Here is a 19,496-nt window from a genome sequence, read left to right as displayed (position 1 = left end):
AAAGTTGCTCAGACTGAAAGCAATAACAGGCAAAAGAAGCCAGCTTTCCATTCCCCTGTTCCATTACTCTTTTTGATTGGCACTTTAATGAGGGCGCTAGGGGTCGACCCCCTGCCAGGGGGCTGGTTCATGCCCCGTTTATCTCACAGTCCATGTAAGACTAAAATAACACGCCAGGCTGAGTTTCACTGGCTTGTGATCCAACAGCCCACCATGATGGATTGAGTGACTGCAGCAAGTTGGCAGCTGAAGTGTGTTGTAACAGTATCTTTCTGTCAGCACAACACAATGGATTTGCTGATTCCCGGGTTTTCGCAGTGTTCGCTGTTGCCATCGGCTCAGAAGTTTCAAAAGTTCATTTTCCAGGGGGCTGCAAAGCGATCATAAATAATGTACCAAAGGTTACTCCAGGCTTTTCTTCTCCTCAACTGTCCTGCAGCTGACAAAGTCGGTGCGGCGGTGCCAGCTATATTCCACGCACAAAAGGAGCCGTAAATTCCTCGCGCTCGCCTTTTCTGGAGCTGCCTAAAGTTCAAGGAATAAAGGGGGGACAGCTACGCCAGTGGCTTTTCATGCTCTTCCAGGCAAGCATGTGGTAAGCAGGTCTCTTAGCCAGAACAAATATAATCCAACGCAAGAGTAAACCTGTCTGTATATCAGCACACTGAGATTATACAGAATAGCTGCACGGTTATCTCGGGATACAGTTTATCGAGTGAGAAAGTATAGCTAGCAAGCCCCGTCCCATCAAACTGCCCCATGTATCTATCCGCATGGTTTGCAGTTATCGCCATAAAATAAATATACTCTGTGTTGTGTTTCCGAGGGGATCTCCAAGGCTCACAAGTGCTTTGAGTTGTTTCTGTCCCTTCCCTTTTTTCTGCCAGCAAATTTTAAGCATCCCCATTTTACTGGCGGGACAAACACGCAACATGAAGGTAGGTGTTTCTTAAAGTAGCTTGTCAGATTTGTTTCTAGAGAAGCCTCCGCTTGGAGAATTACTTAGAAAAACCAATAAATGCAACTTATCTTCAGCTCTCCGTGAAGACGGGAACATGCTATGAGGAACAGTCCTGTTCAGGCAGATGGTTTTGGGGCTACAAGGCAAAGAAGAAGGTAAGAGTTGCTATACCGGGTAAAGCGAAATGGGCTATCTAACCCAGTATCCTGTCTCTGATGGGGACAGAAGTGGACGCTTTAGAGGGAGAGCATTGCACTGGGTGTATCTGGAGTGATCTATCCCCTGTGCATTACCCTCCCTAGCATCCACCATCGTTGGTGGCGAAAGGCCAGAGGATTCACCCCTGACTCTTCTGTTTAATAGCTACTAATAGATGTATGAGGACACTCTCATGTCTACACTCAGATGGTCCCCTATAAGCATCCCCTATATTCACAACCATGGTATCGCTTTGTCCCTTTGACAGCAGCTGCCAAATGCCACTTGACAACCAACCCCCTTCCCAGGCAAGGCTAAGGGTGGGCGGTCAAATAATGGACTCCCCTATAGACAGCCTCTTGCTCTCTCTCTTCCCCCACCTCTCTCATGGCTTTCATGCCACTCTTATCACTGCAGCAGCTGGTACTGGACATCTCAAGGCACATTATAAACAGAAACTTGTGCCCTGTCCCTGTTTTACGGGGGAATAGACAGTCGTAGACCCAGGAGGTGCTGAGCAAACACCCACAACCTGTATTGCCTTAGGTGGAAGTTGTGGGGTTTAGCACCTGAGGATCAGGCCCTAAGTGATTTATCTTAAGTGAGAAAACATGGTTGGAAGAGAACATGATAACACACTTTATAAATCCCAAAGCAACCTCTTTATCACATGTGATACATCACAAACTAAATAAATGATGGTATCTTCCAGTAAGCTCCCTAAACACTGCCTCATTGCTACTGCTGTGGCTGCAAGGTCCATTACTACAGAATAACACTTGTTAGAAACATGAAACGGCCAAAATTTAACTCTGGTATGTAGGCAGAGTTAATCTTGCTAAGATTCGAACTAGGCTACGAGTATGTTTTAACCGGGAGAAGATTGAGCTTGATGGCTAATGTCAAGTAATGTTCTCCCAACATCTGTCAGCAATTATTTGTATTTACCAGCTCAGCAAATGCAAGAGGGTCAGTGAAGACAAAGCCTCTGAATATGCTGGATTCCCAGCAGAGCCTGGTGTCTTCCCTGAAGGAATCCCTGATAGTGCCTGGTTAAATGCTGGCTCCCAGTCCATTGGCCTCTGCAGGGCACGATTTCTTCCAGATACAGCTGGGATGCAACTAGAAGTGACAGAGTCTCCTCCTCTGCCCTGGAGAAAAGGGCTAACTCCTTTGACATGTGTTGCATTGAAGTCAGCACCGCTCAAGACCCGGGCCTGTATCCCTCTCTTTCAGGCTGCAAAGCCAGCCCTTCCCAGCTCCGACTCCCTCTCCCCATGGCCGCGTCTTGAGCTGGGGCAGTGGAAGGCAGTGGGAGCGAGGTCTGAGCTCGACTGGAGTTGCACTCCACCTGTGCCGGGCCGGGTGAGGAACAGGTTAGCTGGGTGAAAAGTTCACTGTGAGCCGAGCTGTCTGTTTCCCTTGCTTAATTTATCCGATATTTGGCTAACCTTGCTCTGAACCCAGCCCCCGAGACCCCCTTCCTCTCACCCCTCCCCAGCGGGCTCATGTCAGCCAAAGACACCCCCCTCCCCTTTTCTCTGACCCCGCTGAAGGGAGCGCGGGGGCTGGGACAGAGGGCCAGGCACTGGAGTGAGAGCGCATTGCACGGGAGAGATCATCATTATTTATGCTCTAAACTACAACGGCCCCATCCTCGGGAACAAAAATAAAAGCTCCACAGTCAGCAACATTTGACTTGCTGTGTCCAAAAATATCAGCCTTCCCAAGGCCAGCAGCACCACCCCATGTCCTGCCTCCTCTCGGGTCTATCGCTCTTCCAAGAATGTGTCACTGCTTAAGGATCTTGGAGCCCGAAGGATCTTGGAACCGTAGGCGATGGATTCCTATTTTGTAGACCTTTGCAGCAGATTTTCTCAGGAAGTTGTAAGGCGCTCTCATGTTTCTGCTCTCACGTGTTCCCTACAGGCGTCCCCCCTATTCACAACCATGATATTGCTTTGTCCCTTTCTCTTTGGTAAAAGAGGTCCCCAGACGCAGGAAAAGAGAGGTGCTGAAGGATGTAGCAGGGCTGGGAAACCGTGTTCTGCTCACTGCATGGCAGGTTGGGTTGGGTTGGGTTGGAGGAGAAGAACCTACGAGGATCATCCTGGTCTTCCCTCAGCCCCAATCTGATGTGTACGGGGGAGTCTGTATACGAGGTGGTGGCCACAAAGGAGCTCTGCTGCTTGCTGCTCTTGTGGGGAGCGGGGAAAGCCTGCCCCAAATGTGGAACCTGCAGCCCAAGCTACTCAACGTGTGCGACAGGGACAAGGTTTCACTCATCCCCGTGGGCTGAGCAGTTCCTCTTCAAAGGGGAGTATCATGCCCTCCTGAAAATTGCTAGTGACATCCTAGTGTCATGTCATCCCCTATGCACTCTCCAAGCATAACTTTCCCTTCCTGGGAAAGCAGAAGCAGTGTTTGCCCCATAGTCATAGAAGTCCAGGCAGAGCGGCGTAAGAAACATTGTTCAGTGGCCAGGGGATGGCCCCAGCGGTGTCTGCCAAAGTCCCATTATACTCCTGCCAGGTGCCTGTTGTTAAACTGTTGAGCTCATGACTTCGATAGGAACCTCCAAAAGTGACAGAGCTATTCCTCCCAAACCCCAATAGTCAAGTAGTTCCATTATGTATGATTGACATGATCCTAAGGAAGCATCCCGTTTAGTAAGGTTTTCTGGCTCAACACAGTGAAGAGCTGTACGTTCCACATTATCTGGACAAAGGGTCGTCTTCACATCTTCTGACTCACGTCAGCTGCTTTAACTCCAGTGCAAAACAACAGGGCAGACAGGTTACAATTTTGCTTCTTAGAATTATGCATATTCCTTTATAGTATCATTGGAGAATTACTTATAGACAGGACCCTACCCCAAAGATTTTCTTTCTTTAAAAAAAAAGAGAGAGAGAGAGAGAGAGAGAGAGAGAGAGAGAATAGGCACGGGACTGCCAGCTTTACAATATGTGGAAATTCCTTGTGGCCTAAGAATAATATTTAACTGGCTTCTCAGGATCACCGCATGACCTTGCCTTGACACGGGGCTTAACATGTCTGGAAGCACAGACAGGAGTAGCTCTGATGTGGTCACTCTTTTTGGTGACAGCATCCCCTTCAGTCTTAACCACTCCTGTACACAAGCAGCAACAGGCCAGCTTGTGAAAACAGCTTGGGTGCTATTAATGGAGTCCTGGGCATATATCAAAGAACAAGACCCAGCACCTCTCACTTAACCCCTGCGTGTTTTCAGGGCAGGAGGATTGCTAAGAAGAGCTGAGCAAGTTTTTCACCAGAAGGTCAATATTCAAAAGGCAAGAGCAGCAGAGAGGTCAGAAGGGTCCTGGTAAAACCCATACATGCAGAGAAGGCCATATATAGAGAGAATTGACAGATATGCCTCTATATATATTAATTTATGCATTTCATGATATTGCCATTTAAAATACATTTTTGCAGTTGTAGAATATACATGTAAATGTATATATCAGGTCTGTTATACAAGGGTGTTTTAGAAATGTAATGGCAAAATGGCTGTTCACATTGTCTACAACAAATTGGGAAAATACGTAGTATTCTCAAAAGGTATCCTTACCAGCTACAAACTGCTGCCCAAAGGGTTTTCCATCTATTGACCCCTCTGTGAAATATGAACTTTCTTTTCTACCCAGGAGAACTTTTACAATCTTTTCTCTGACACCTGATGAAGGGTGTTTGTGCTCAAAAGCTTGCAATTAAAGATTTTTTTTTGCAAAAATCTGTTGGTTTAATAAAAGAGATCACCTCTGTCCATGAGCCCTGATGAGTATTCTTAAATAAACCCATCATTTGTGGCTACATGGAGGAATGACGTGGTCCATTTTGCAGAAAAAATGGTTTTATTTTGATATCGCCGTTAGTTTCAGGAACACGCTCCAGTATTATCCAGAACATATTTTTAATAAGCATTGTTTCCGCATTGAATGGGGACAGTTTCTGATTGATCCAGTTGATTATGATTATCCCGTGATTCCTGGAGAAGGTGCTGCACAAGGAGGTAAGCACGTGCTCAGGCTTGTTGTCCCTGCCTCGCTGATCCCCCCCCACCCTCACTGTCTGTCCCCTCTGCAAGTGAGCAAGCACTATAATATAACAATTTATTTTTGAAGTTGCCATTCAATGCATGAAAGGGATGGAGGGGTGCCTCAAGGGCAGTGAGCAGTGCCTCCAGTCTAAAAAATATTGAGAATATTCACTGCGATAATCATTAAAATGGTAATAACCAGATATAGGCAGACAGTGTGTTTCGGGTAAATGCGGTATCTTTTATTAGACCAACTGAATAGTTGGAGAAATTGTTCTTTGCAATGTTGTGGGCACAAACACCTTTATTCAGGCATAGGGAGAGTCTGCTGTTGGTTTGTGTTTTCCTACATTGGAATAACACAGCTACAACCAACACCGCCAATAACCAGATATAACATTTCCATTTGTGTCACTCTTTATCAAAGATTGCAAAGCACATTGCTTAGCCCTGGCAATGTGTCTTTGAAACATGCCTGGTTAGATCCACCTTACAGAACAGCAAACCAGGATAAAGGGAAGATTAAGTAAGCAAAGGCAAGGCTGGGCTTGCTTGCTTCCCTCCTCAGACCTGATATCTTGCATTTGAAAGCTTGTCTAACTTTATTCCAGCCATGCAGGTGGTCTGATAAAAAAATCACTCCAAAAAACCTTGCCTCTTCTTGCATAATTCGTGGACCATCGTGGCTACACCATCACTTTAAGATTACCAAGGACGACAAATACAAATACCCAGGAATCCTGACTCCTAGTTGGGTACTTCAAGTACAACAAAGCAAAATTCCTGGCAGAGCACAAATGGTGGAAGATACCCATGAAGAGTTCGTTTGAATAGAAATTTACCTTAAGTGCTTTACAAGGTAAGGTTAAAAACATTGTCTCATTAAAGAGCTTTGTCTGGGATTTCAACCTGGCTAGTCCTTCTGAACACATGGCAAAGCCAACCGCACAGGAAAGCATTTATAGAGATCTGGCTTCCCGAGAAGACTCCCCTGCTTTGTTCATTCCTGCCCAACAGCCTTTTCTTCACTTTTACAGAGCTAGAGAAGGCAAAAGACAAAAAAAAAGGTCACAGATGGGTCAGATTTCTACATACCCACATTAGGGGATTGCACTTACGGTGTTGCAAGAACAGAAATAATAGGATGGTGATCGCAAACTCTAGGTCATTCGAATGAGTTTGCTAATTGGAACAGTTCCCAAAGTACTAACAGTCATCTAACTGCGGCCTGAGGGCCAAAAACCCCTGCATGGCTTCCATCTGTCTGATCACAGAGCTAAGAATATAAGCTCGCCATACCCGAATCAGACTTCTGGAAAGGGAATGACGGGACTGCAGCCAAGCGGAGTTTTTGGATACTAGGTCATCAAAGGTAACTTCCCACAGAGTTGGAAGGCAGACCTCAATGGGCATAAATACTCCATTTTTGGTTCTTGCAAGCATACTTTTCACAGACATGACTTGGAACTGTATGGTGAATTATTGCTAGTGCTAATCCCTTTCCTCATTTTAACAAAGATCATAATTCAGGGAACAGGCAGTGGCAGGGACTCAAATGTTTTTACTGATTGTTTCATTTTGTTCTGAAAATAGCAGAGACTATGATCTACAGACATTGGTTAATAACATAGTAGAGCCAGGGATACTTACTGGAAAAAGCCTTTGCGGGGAAAAAAATAACAAACTATTTGGAATTATTCAGCTGATAACTCCCATTTTATTTTCCCATTTATTCTTGGCGCCGTTGCCCCGTTGGACTGTAGGACTGGACAGGATGAATCTAGTCCCCTGTTACTGTAAGCATCCTGCCATAATCCCCGATTCATGTTCCTGCTTAAACCTTAGTGGATATTTTTGCCCCCATGTGGAGGAAGCCACTCCTGAACCGCCATCCTGTGATGGTTAGAAATGCTCTAATTTCTAACATAAATGTATTCGTGGCCAGTGTTTTTCCATTAGTTCACGTACAAAGCATGTCCGTTTAAATGGCTTCTTCTTTCCTCTTTGGTAATTACAGGGAACAATCATCTGTCCTCACAGCTTTCACTTTTGCTGGTCTAAAGAAATTGCAGTCTTTTAGTGTCTTCTCCTGAGCCCTAGCAGCACTTCTCGGCATGGGTTTCAGTTTGAATTAATTGTGATCAAACTGTATATGATATTCCAGATGAATGTTCACCCATGTCTTGTGCAAGGGTGCTAATATTTCCCTATCACTTGCCGTGGCATGTCAAAAGATTGCATTTGCCCTTTACGTAGCACCATCACCTTGGTGGTGACTTCGTTCTTGCAATCACTTAAAACCCAAAGGTCTTTCTCCTCCTTTTGTTTCCAGCTGGTGAGCTCCCATCTTATATTCACGTGCACAGCAGAAATCCTTGTTGTCGGTAGTAGTATATGGGGCGGGGCACCGGTCAGGGGGCGGGGCTTGTCAGTTTGACAGGTGTACACCCATATGCTACTGCCAGTCCCTAATTCCACAATCTTGTACTGTTTTCAATAAAGTTCATCTCGTTTCTAGTACTCCGGGCCTCGGGTTCATCCAGTTCCTTCTGCATGATCATCCAGTCCCTCTTCATATTGGAAATGACTTCCAACTCTGGGTCATCACCAAATGTAAGTAATGCACTCCTGGTGTCTGTGATGAGGTCAGTACTGAAAGTAGAGAACAAAATCAGTCCCCAAACCAGCTATTTGAGGAACTCCACTAGTAATCTCCTTCCAGCCTGGAAACTCATCTTGCATACAACTCACTATCATTTCCTCTTTAGCCACTATTGCTGTACTCTGTTCTTGGATGGATCCTCATCTACTCCTGCTGAACTTATATTTTCCCAAGTAGCATCATGCCATTTACCTTACTGAAGCCTAGATATGTTCAATCTACTGCATTTCCTTCCCTTGTGCCCTCATTCATGTCTATAAAGGGAGGAGCAAACCTCAGAAAGCCCAGATGCATGAGTTTTAGAGGCCAACAATGCCTGTGGCCCTTCCCCTCTTCCAAGGGAAGCACCTACCCCCATCCTTGCAGTGCAACACGCAGCGCAGAACACGCTGTAACTAAGTGCTACGTGCTTCCCGATGCACTTCCCTGTAGATAAGCCTTGAAACATAAACCTCCATTTTGGGTGTAAGGAAATGGGAGAGATTGAAGCTGCAGTGATTCACTGGTATACTCCTTGAATTCTTCCTTGGTTTCCTGCAAGAGTGCTGGTGCTGGCTGGGGCCTTGAAAGAAACAGAGTTTGCAGAGCCTGTGACAAAAATTAATAAAAGTAGTGGTGTGTGTTTGGAGAGAGGTAGTTAGTTGTGTTAGTCTGAAGTTGGGCAGAAGACAGGGTAGATGTGCACCTTATAGACCAGGGGTGGGCAAAATGTGGCCCGCGGGCCAGATGCAACCTGTCAAGCCATTCTATCCAGCCCATGGGGCCCCTAAAAAATTTAGAAAGTTAATATTGATCTGCCCCTGGTTGCCTGTCATGTGGCCCTTGATGACTTGCCAAAACTCAGTAAGTGGCCCTCTGCCCAAAATAATTGCCCGCCCCTGTTACAGACTAACTAATATAGTATAAGCTTCTGTGAGCCTGAACTCACTCCATCAAATGCTATGAAAGGATATGCACAGAGCAGCGTATAAAATGGAGAAGGATTTGAATACAAAAGGCAGGGAAAGGAGGCAGGGGAGGGGGGACAGTGCTAGGGGAGGCTGAGAGAGGCATATGCATGTACAGCACCTCTGAAACTACCACTGCTGCTGGGAAGGTGAGGACTCAGTCAGACCACAGCACACTGCTTTTTCACAAGGGTGATGATGATGATGATGATGCAGCCTTTATTTCTGCAGTCCTGAGCCGCTGTTGTTGCAGATGAAAGAATGCAGGAGACTGCTGCACCCGCCGAGTTTGTGGGTGCAAAATTAGAGGTGCCCTTTGGTGTGCAGGGTGGGTGACAACTCCACAGCTTTCTCTTCCTTTGCCCCCAACCCTGGACGAACCTCATTGCAGGGGCTGTGTGAAAGTACAGAGCCACTGGTGCTGGGGTGGCTGTTCTCCCCCAGACCCTTCCCTCAAACCTGGGGAGCAAATTAACACCTGGTACTGAACACTGAGCCTGTGCTATAGGTTCAGAACGTGCCATTAAGAGAGGATCGGGGGCAGCAGTGGAGGCATCAGGAGCTGAGCTGGAGAGAGGACTGTGTGGCAGTGCAAAGTTGAGGCGCTGCTGTGCAGATGGTCTTTGACCTCCCGTTGCCTTCAGCACCCACACATCTAAGGGGCTGAATTCCTGGTGCCCCCCCCCCCCCCCCCCCCCCCCCAGCCTCACCCTCTGAGGGCAATGCAACAGGTCAGCTCAACTCATTGCAACTCATACCAAAGCTCTGTTCACTTGGGTGCCCAACCGTTGAACATGATTGGTTATCATTTAAGATGCCTACGCAGAAATAAGCCGTAGTGGGGGTGGTTATAATACGTGAGTCCGAGAGAAGAACCTCTACACGGCATCCAAATGGGGTTAACGTTCTTAACACCTCCAAAATATTTACTCTCAGCAGTCTCTGTTCAACTCAGAAATATTTTATTGGCAGAAGGCGTGGTGCCAGAGTGCATTTGCCAGCGATCTCAGGCATCTGTTAGAGCTGGAGCGAATATATCAGGCATCGGCTTAGTATAGCGCTGCAAAGTGCAGCTCAGTTTTTATCCCCTGGTAAGGGAATGTCCAGATTCCTTGGCCAAGACTAACTGTCCCACAGGCAAGTTAGCTACCTACTGAGCAACCAAAATATTAAAAATTGCTAACATGTGGAATCTATTAAGACAGTGAGAAGGAATTCACATCCATTGTTTCACTTGAAATATAAAGGTTATAAAACTTAATGGCCACATGACAAGGGAACTATATGAAACACTCAGAGATTTACAGAGTAACTGCAATGCTCTTTAGGCATGTGGCCTGAAAATTGCTTTACAATAGGCAACCCAGCCTGTGGTTTGAGAACGGAGATTTTCTGGCCGTTTCATTTTTTCTTTCTTTCTTTCTTTTTTTTTTTTTGTTGCCCTTCCAGACTGGTATTCAGTTACAGCAGCAGCTCCAAAGTAAAACAGAAACACAGCTTGTATCTTCTTTCAAGTATTTATTTCTTTTGTGCTGTTAACATCTAGTAATGAAAGGAATTGTAAGGATTTTGGGGGGGGGGGGATGAAAAGAAAAGAAAAGGAAAAATACCAACACGATGGCTTCATTTTTCACAGCGAGCGCAGCACAAATGAACAGCAAACACATACTGGGGAAAAATGCAAACAAAAGCTAATGTTTGTTAAAAGTTCAAGCGAGAGGCATCGTAAGGGCCCAAAGCAAACACTTCCCTCGTGAAATGCTCAAAGGTTTTGCATTTTTGGGTCAGCTTTGCACAGCAGATGCCTCCTACACTTCCTACCCTTACCCTAGTCCTTTCCTCTATATGGCAATGGGTTGCAGGGAGAAGAGGGCCAGGATTTCAAAAGGATTCACTCTTTGTTGGCTTCGCTAAATAAAAACCTGGCATGGAGATACTTCGGTGATGGCACTCAGGAGGATGAAGTACTGAGGGCAGGTCTGCGAGTCCGAAATCCTACCTTCTTCCCCTGGCTTTTCACTGACGTGTTTTTTGGCACTGGGCATGTCTTGGAAGTGCCTCTGCTGCCCTGTCTCTAAAACAAAGGTGATGATAACCCTCTGTTCCCTTCGCAGAGCACATCCAGATCTAGGGATGGAAAGTACGAATTACATGGCCTGGTTTGCATGTATAGAAAGAAGGACTTTCATGTGATGCGGCAGAGCTTGTACAAAGCTGAATCCCATTCATCAACAGGCACTGACAAGTCTTGATGCTAATACTCAGACTTCTCAGTGCCTTACCTATCAGCTGCTCAGTGTTTACCCTCTGGCATATATTTTCCTCATTCGCTATATGCTATTTCCAGTTGCTCTTAATATACAAAAGCACACGAGGCCATTGAATTTCCTTCACTATTTTGTCATCTGAAATCCACTAGGGGTGAATGTCCTGCAAAATGGGTCACAAATATTCATAAACTAACTTCTGTTTATGGAAATATGCCATGCTGTGATGCACAGAAGGTTATTTTAAAAATCATTCCCGTTTGCAGGATCAGGAATCGGGGGTGCTGGCTTTTCACTGACCTGAGAAGAAGTACTGGGTGAATACTGGGAGCAAAGCAAAACAGAACAAAACCACAACTGGGACCAATAAAAAACAATTTCTCTTTGATTCCTTCCATGGACATTTCTAGAAGCACGTTTTTGATCACAAGATTGGACTATGTCATGAGAACTCATTCAAATATGCATTGGTGCCAGAAGCCCTTTGTAGTCATCATTAGATATAGTGGAGCCCCTTAAAAGCTTTTTGTGGGTTTGGAAGTCATCCAACCAGGGGACAGAAGCATAACCATGTGACAAAGCCATCCAATCCCAGTAGTCACGATGAATAGTTTGCAAGCAACTCATTGCCTTTAAGTACCTAAAGTGTTTGCATTTTTAAAAAACCCTGAAGTGTCTTGAATAATATCCTGAAGAATAACTCATGGAGAGAGGCTAATTTTGTAGCTTTAATTGTTCACCTCAAGCAGTGGTGAGCTTCCCCAGGGCAGGCTTTACCTTTACATTCAATCAGACCCAGCATGAGCTTTACCTTCTGCTACGAAAGGGGTCTATTTCTTGACAGATTTGTCCACCCACGTTCAGCATCATCAGTTTGGTAAGCATCCTGAAGGGTTTCAGATTCCACCCCTGCCTCTGTGCTAAACTGTAGGAACAGTGAATTTATTTTCATGCCCTAAATACTTTATGAATATGTTATCCAAGTGCAGTCTCATTACTGACTGCAAACCGTGGCAGCCCTAGATATTCTGCGAGTGAAGTCCTTGTACATCTCCAGCGTTCGGATAGAGAGGGCTCGTGTATTTTACTGGTTATGCTTTCACCTGATTTGCAGGGGCACTGCATTCCCAGTTCAGACCCGAGGGAGTGGGAACACTTTATTCCCATGACAGCAGCGTTAGCACGTTTCCTCTGCACGTGCACCCCAGCTTGGCAACCTTCCCTTGCTCCGTTGCTACCATGGGACTTTCAACCCCTTTTAAATTCTCAACAAATTGAACTCTGACAGCTAGTCGAGGTGCAGATCCCAGCCCCATGGATGTCAGGACATGTCTGCCCTGCAGCGGCAGCATGGATGCCACTCCACCCACCTGCTCCTGCTCACACTTGCCCTGCCTGCTCGCTCCTGCAGGTATGTTCCCAACCCAGAAGCAGGCCAGCAAAGGGGGAATATCTCTGCAGCCACATTTGCGACCTTGGTCTCCAACGTGCTTGAGCGCAGTCTCTGGCAATGACCGTGGAGTGGCCGTACTGGCACACTTCGGGATTCGGACCATACCTGCACAAGCAAGAAAGCAGGGCATGCTGCCCCCACGGTGTAGACATGCCCGGAGAAGGCCCCCAACCGGTAGGAGGCAGCAGCAGTCCTGGTTCTTCAAGGTTTCGTGACTGGTTTGCTACACTCCATGATTGAATCTAATCTCACAAATATTTAGGGCAGCCTTAATGTTAACGTACAGCAAGGTGTGTTCACAGGCATGCACAGGTGAGAGACTGCCTCTGGGGAAGGAGAGGTGATGGATAATCTGCTTACACTGTGCTGTGATGCAGGGATACTCAAATTACAGCTCTTCCCCAGAGGGAAAAATGCAAGGAAACATTGTGAAAACAAAGGACGAGGAAAACCCAGGGGTTCATAAACCCCTACGGTTCTGCTGGCACACCTGAAGGAAGGAGGCTCAGCTAACACAACCTCAGCTTTGCTCGGCCAGCGCGTCCAAGAGGCAGCTTTCTGGGCAGTTCACGTGCCTGCTGAGCAAATCACTTCGGGAGAAATGCAAAGAAATTATTATAGGGATTGCCCTGCACAGTGCTAGGCTGGTGTCTAAGTCGAGTTATTGTTTTGTGTCCCCATATAATGGATATGGAGATGGGGAGGGAGATTGAGTGCCTCAACCATGCTCCTAGAGATTGGGAAAGCTAGGAGCGAGGCCGTCCAGTGCTTTAGCCATTCTTATTCCAGACAGATTGTTCTGAATGATGGTGTATTTCAAGGGTTTTAACAATAGAAAAATGTACACAAGGAGTAATGCCCACCAATCCATGTCTATGGAGCAGGGAGCCACTACCGTGGGAAGCAGTATCATCATGTAAATGTGAATACCAAAATTGAGGTCCATTATATAACCTCCATCTTTTCTTGGACACTGATGTGTGGGGAAGAATTCTGCTAAGAATAGCACTATCCAAAAATCTGACAGCCACTACATAGTACTTAATGAATTTATATACTGATGACCACACAGCCACCTGGCAGATCTTATTACACAAGCCAGGCCATAGCTTCTCTGCTCAGAGATTGCCAGGGCTTCTACAGACTGAGCTTTTTTAAGTTTGAAAGAAAGGAGATTGCTTCTTGAAAGTTTGAATGCTATGAGACATGTGTGGACTGCCTGTCTTAATCCAAAGCAAAATGCTGGGGCTTATCTGAGAACATTCCCAAATTCATAAATCAGTTTGCTTAAAGATCATGTCTATCAGGAAACCAGCACGGCTACAACCTAAACCCCTGCGTCTATCAGGAAATGCACTTCAGTGCCACATGGGCCTTACTGAGGTAGTGCTGTAAGGAGCAGAATCACATTGGTTGGGTTCTTCTACAAGTTTATTAATGCACCGCAATTACGGTGCGTTTAGTACCTGTAACCACAAGTACAACTTAATGCACTGTAATCAGCACTATAGCGCATTAGCGCTGGTGCATGCTTTTTAAGTGATGCCAATGCGCGGTAAGGTATGAATTCTGCTTTAACTGTGCTGTTTGCGTCTCGTGTGCTCTATAACCTAGTGAGACTGAAAGCAAAGCAGTTGCCCTACAGAGCTATTTGATATTGAAATTTGTACAAACCTTATCTTAACTATGCTTTGGCTTCATAGTACAGGACTTGAGCATGTGCTTGGACGCTCATATACCCACAGTAGGTTGCTCCTGGTAGAGTAGAATTCAAGGCTGTGTTTCACTGGTTTAATATGGTTGTTTAACCATGGAATTTGCTTCAACTGATAGACTAAATGTATTTGTTATAGGTTTTTTTTCTTGGCTCAATGAAAATGATAGATTCAGAATGGATATTTTGATAAAACAACTATCTGATGCTGTGTGGAAAATAGGTTTTTGCAATGGCAGTCTTCTGCGTAAGGTCAGCATGTTAGCATTTCAGCATATCTGTGTTAGGTTAGCTGGGTGTGTGAACCATAGACTCACCAGTTGGAAAACACAAGCATATCATCGCTGCTCTCTCTTTCCTGTCTTTTATCAGCAGTGGAAAAGGAATATAGATAAGTTGCGCAGCTCTGCAAGAATAATCCAGCATTTCACGTCTCTAGATGGCGAGCTGGAAGCTATCTTATTGCTGCAAATGGGTAGGTCACCAGCCTGATTTACAAACTTCCTTCCCTTCTTGTGACAAAGTTTTTAAGCAGAATTTGCAGAGCACTTCTGCTATGACCTTGACCTAGTGACCTCAAGGCTGTCAGCCATGCACCTTCATGCCTCCACCACTGCAGCTCCTGCATTTCATAGCGAGTAAAGATGCTTCTGAGTGCGGGCTCCACTCTACTTGATCCAGCTTCTGCTATGTGGGCCCTGAGGTTCACCTGGATGCAGAGTGAGGGACACAGAGGTGAGTGACCCAGAGGCTAAGCAAGTTAACCTGCCCAATAAGCAATTACATAACTAGGGGTGGGCAAGAGGGGCATGTGTCCTGAGCACCGCCTTAAGAGGGGCACTGGAATACCCCCCTCCCCACCATCAGACCCCATGCCCTGGCTGCATCCCCATGCCAGGAACTGCAAAGCAGTGCCCAGCTGCTGCTGCTTTAAGAACAACAGCCAGGGGGGCAGAGTACGTGGTGGAGCCACAAAAGCAACAGCAGTCAGGGACTGTTTAAGAGTTCCCAGCATAGATAAGACAACTAGCGCCCCACCGTGCACCTCTCCTGCAGAGTTTTGCCCCCAGGTGCCACCTCTGCTTGTTGCATTATTGCCTCTGAGAACTTATAACGAGGGCCCCGGTGCGATTGGCTCATGCAGCACTATAGGCAGGAAGTCCCTCAGAATATAAAGCCTATAACCAGCTGCCAGTGCCTGCTTAATGCAACTTAACCCGAGCCTAGTAAGGCTCTTGCTCCTTTGTTGTGCCAGGGCTTACATAAGGTTTGTGAGGGCAGCTATTGGCCTTGTCTCAGCACCATGGCTTTGTTCCAGCTACCACTTTTCAAGTGCTAATCTCTCTTGTTGTACTTCAGGGACAGCCTCAGCTTGCTATGTGATCTGTATTCCTTTCTATAGTATCTGGCAAGAACCAAGACTGTAAATCTACCTTTCGAGTGACTTTGTGAATAGCTTCAGCTTTCCAGAAGGTTTCCCACTGTAGCAATAAGTGCTGGGAACTGATTTGCTTGTGCATCTGATCTCAATAACAAAGACCCTGCAGACCTGTACGAAGCAGATTTGTGTCCCATTATCTTTTTTTCAGGGAGAAACTTGTAGACTATGAGAGATATTTCTTTTTTTCTTTTCAGTTGAAAAGGACCATGCTTTCAATACAGTCTGGCGACATTAGCATGGCTTGCAAAAAGCACATGGAAGGTGTCAAATGATCACGTCTCACTTTTGCTTTCATTAGTGGTTGCTGCTTTTCCTAGGCCGAGGCAGGCTGAGAAATCCCATGCCGTTCACCTTTGGTAGCGACGCCAGCTGGAATTTGCCCTGGTGCATGCTGAGGAGCCATGTAGCTTTATAAAATGGGGAGGAGGAAGGAGATGGCTGGAAAAAACCCCTCAAGGGTAGGCCTGTTTGTTGTTCTACATCTCTCTCCACTCATGGCCAGCTGCCGCAGACAGGATCTGGCAACCTCTAGCAGCGGCAGCTGGGAATACCGAATCATTGGGGTGTGGTGACCCAGCCGTAGACAGCCTGATATTTTGGGCATAGTGACTCACATAGCAATAGCCAAGGGTGACAGCCTGACACTTTTCTAGTCTTCACTTGTAGGAAATCTCCATTCCTCTGTTGTTATATACTCCCCGGGACCGCGAGGAGGCAGCTACAGCTAGTGGAGGACCACAGCTGACCTTCTGATCTCAGCCTTGTCTGACAGGGCTCTGCCTGTCTATCCTGTTTGTCCTTTGGGGTGTGTGTGCGTTTTCCCACGTAGACCTTTGTTATTTGAGCCCCTACCTGCGATTCAGGGAGCTGCCCTGCTCCTTTAAGGACTTTTTTTTTCTTCCGAATATGTGCACAGCGCACCTGTGAGGATCAGCCCGGCTCTTTTCTCTGTTTATCTGTTGCGTTGCCCTCTTAGAAGGGAGCCAGAGTTACTTTTGGGCTTTTTTGGCTTGCGTCTCCTTGTCCCTATGATGCTGTTTTAGCGGGGCCAGAAACCTTAGGCATGGACACTGCTCCAGAAATATTTCCAAGTGGTTTGCAATCTCCTTCCACTCAGAAAGTTGGGTTTATTATCTAATCAGCTCAATGGGGCCACTTCTTGTGCTTTCTGGGAAAGGCGCTTAATGCACAGACGCTCTAGCCCTGTGTAATGCACTCCGAAGGCCGCACACGGGCCAGGGTGGACTGTGGAGGAGGGCTGATTCCTTGCGGGACCTACTCCAGAGGTGGCAGCCGGGTGAGGAAGCTGGTGAGGGGCCAGCAGCAGCTCCGTTTTCTGCGGTGCTGCTGGCAGCATCCAATTATGTCCTGTCACCTCCATCCGCAGCTTGAGAGGAAGCAGCTGAGCACCCAGTCAGGACTTCAGCTGCTACTAATTTGGGCTCTTGAAGGAGTCAGGCCAGTATTTGGGCTTCAGGGACAATGTCTCCCCTGGTGCACTGCCCTCACGGGGGACGAGGTCTCACCTGGTGCACCGCCCTCACGAGGGACGAGGTCTCACCTGGTGCACCGCCCTCACGAGGGACGAGGTCTCACCTGCTGCACCGCCCTCACGAGGGACGAGGTCTCACCTGGTGCACCGCCCTCACGAGGGACGAGGTCTCACCTGGTGCACCGCCCTCACGAGGGACGAGGTCTCACCTGGTGCACCGCCCTCACAGGGGACGCGGTCTCACCTGGTGCACCGCCCTCACAGGGGACGCGGTCTCACCTGGTGCACCGCCCTCACGAGGGACGAGGTCTCACCTGGTGCACCGCCCTCACGAGGGACGAGGTCTCACCTGGTGCACCGCCCTCACGAGGGACGAGGTCTCACCTGGTGCACTGCCCTCACGAGGGACGAGGTCTCACCTGGTGCACTGCCCTCACGAGGGACGAGGTCTCACCTGGTGCACTGCCCTCACGAGGGACGAGGTCTCACCTGGTGCACTGCCCTCACGAGGGACGAGGTCTCACCTGGTGCACCGCCCTCATGGGGGACGAGGTCTCACCTGGTGCACCGCCCTCACAGGGGACGCGGTCTCACCTGGTGCACCGCCCTCACGAGGGACGAGGTCTCACCTGGTGCACTGCCCTCACAGGGGGACGAGGTCTCACCTGGTGCACTGCCCTCACGAGGGACGAGGTCTCACCTGGTGCACTGCCCTCACGAGGGACGAGGTCTCACCTGGTGCACTGCCCTCACGAGGGACGAGGTCTCACCTGGTGCACTGCCCTCACGAGGGACGAGGTCTCACCTGGTGCACTGCCCTCACGAGGGACGAGGTCTCACCTGGTGCACTGCCCTCACGAGGGACGAGGTCTCACCTGGTGCACTGCCCTCACGAGGGACGAGGTCTCACCTGGTGCACCGCCCTCATGGGGGACGAGGTCTCACCTGGTGCACCGCCCTCACAGGGGACGCGGTCTCACCTGGTGCACCGCCCTCACGAGGGACGAGGTCTCACCTGGTGCACCGCCCTCACAGGGGGACGAGGTCTCACCTGGTGCACTGCCCTCACGAGGGACGAGGTCTCACCTGGTGCACTGCCCTCACGAGGGACGAGGTCTCACCTGGTGCACCGCCCCCACGAGGGACGAGGTCTCACCTGGTGCACTGCCCTCATGAGGGTCGAGGTCTCACCTGGTGCACCGCCCTCACAGGGGACGCGGTCTCACCTGGTGCACTGCCCTCACGAGGGACGAGGTCTCACCTGGTGCACCGCCCTCACGGGGGACGAGGTCTCACCTGGTGCACCGCCCTCACGGGGGGACGAGGTCTCACCTGGTGCACCACCCTCACAGGGGGACGAGGTCTCACCTGGTGCACCACCCTCATGGGGGACGAGGTCTCACCTGGTGCACCGCCCTCATGGGGGACGAGGTCTCACCTGGTGCACCGCCCTCACAGGGGGACGAGGTCTCACCTGGTGCACTGCCCTCATGGGGGACGAGGTCTCACCTGGTGCAATACCCTCACGAGGGATGAGGTCTCACCTGGTGCACCGCCCTCACAGGGGGACGAGGTCTCACCTGGTGCACCACCCTCACAGGGGGACGACGTCTCACCTGGTGCACCACCCTCACGGGGGATGAGGTCTCACCTGGTGCACCGCCCTCATGGGGGACGAGGTCTCACCTGGTGCAACGCCCTCATGAGTGACAATGTCTCACCTGGTGCACCGCCCTCACAGGGGGACGAGGTCTCACCTGGTGCAACGCCCTCATGAGTGACAATGTCTCACCTGGTGCACCGCCCTCATGGGGGACGAGGTCTCACCTGGTGCAACGCCCTCATGAGTGACAATGTCTCACCTGGTGCACCGCCCTCACAGGGGGACGAGGTCTCACCTGGTGCACCGCCCTCACTTGCCTCATGGAAATGAAGGGAGCTGCTGTTCCTGTCCTGCCCTGCTCCTTTCCTGGCTGAAGGGAAGGGTGGTAGGTGATTCCCCCTGAAGCGGGGGGTGCAGGGGAGTGGCGCTGCTCTCCCCGTGGAGCGGACCGAGCTCTCCAGTGACCTTGTTCAGAGTTGAGGGGGAATCTCCCCAGAAAGCCGTTGCAACCCTGGGATAGACGTGCATGGCACAGAGCTGACTCGTTAGTCAGAAATGCTCAAGTGGGTTCAGAGCCCCCCTCAGAAAACTGCAGCAAGGGCAGGAAGGTGATTGCTCTCCGTTAGGCCTGATACATCGGGAAGGACGCGTGGGGCAAGTGCTGCCCGGCTGCCCTCGACTGACGGGGTTTGCTTTGC

At 48.7% G+C, this 19,496-nt stretch overlaps 2 long non-coding RNA genes across 3 annotated transcripts; one reads left to right on the top strand and one right to left on the bottom strand.

Moving 5' to 3' along the window:
• Positions 1-238: 238 nt before the first annotated feature.
• LOC109280246 (uncharacterized) lies at positions 239-11,483 on the top strand. Of its 2 annotated transcripts, none has more exons than XR_002086488.2 (5): positions 239-595; positions 1,036-1,116; positions 5,831-6,078; positions 7,738-7,832; positions 11,362-11,483. It is a non-coding gene; the product is annotated as an uncharacterized LOC109280246 (long non-coding RNA). The 2 variants fall into 2 exon arrangements; XR_002086491.2 differs by lacking the exon at positions 11,362-11,483 and adding an exon at positions 10,691-11,189.
• Positions 6,041-7,762, bottom strand: LOC132244615 (uncharacterized). The gene is made up of 2 exons (XR_009456222.1): positions 6,870-7,762; positions 6,041-6,258 (listed from the first exon to the last, which is right to left on the bottom strand). It is a non-coding gene; the product is annotated as an uncharacterized LOC132244615 (long non-coding RNA).
• Positions 11,484-19,496: the final 8,013 nt, after the last annotated feature.

This window comes from Alligator mississippiensis, chromosome 13 (genome assembly GCF_030867095.1).
Source record: "Alligator mississippiensis isolate rAllMis1 chromosome 13, rAllMis1, whole genome shotgun sequence".
Taxonomy (NCBI): Eukaryota; Metazoa; Chordata; order Crocodylia; family Alligatoridae; genus Alligator; species Alligator mississippiensis.
The sequence above is the reverse complement of the archived record's forward strand: the minus strand, read 5'-3'. Positions and strand labels throughout refer to the sequence as shown.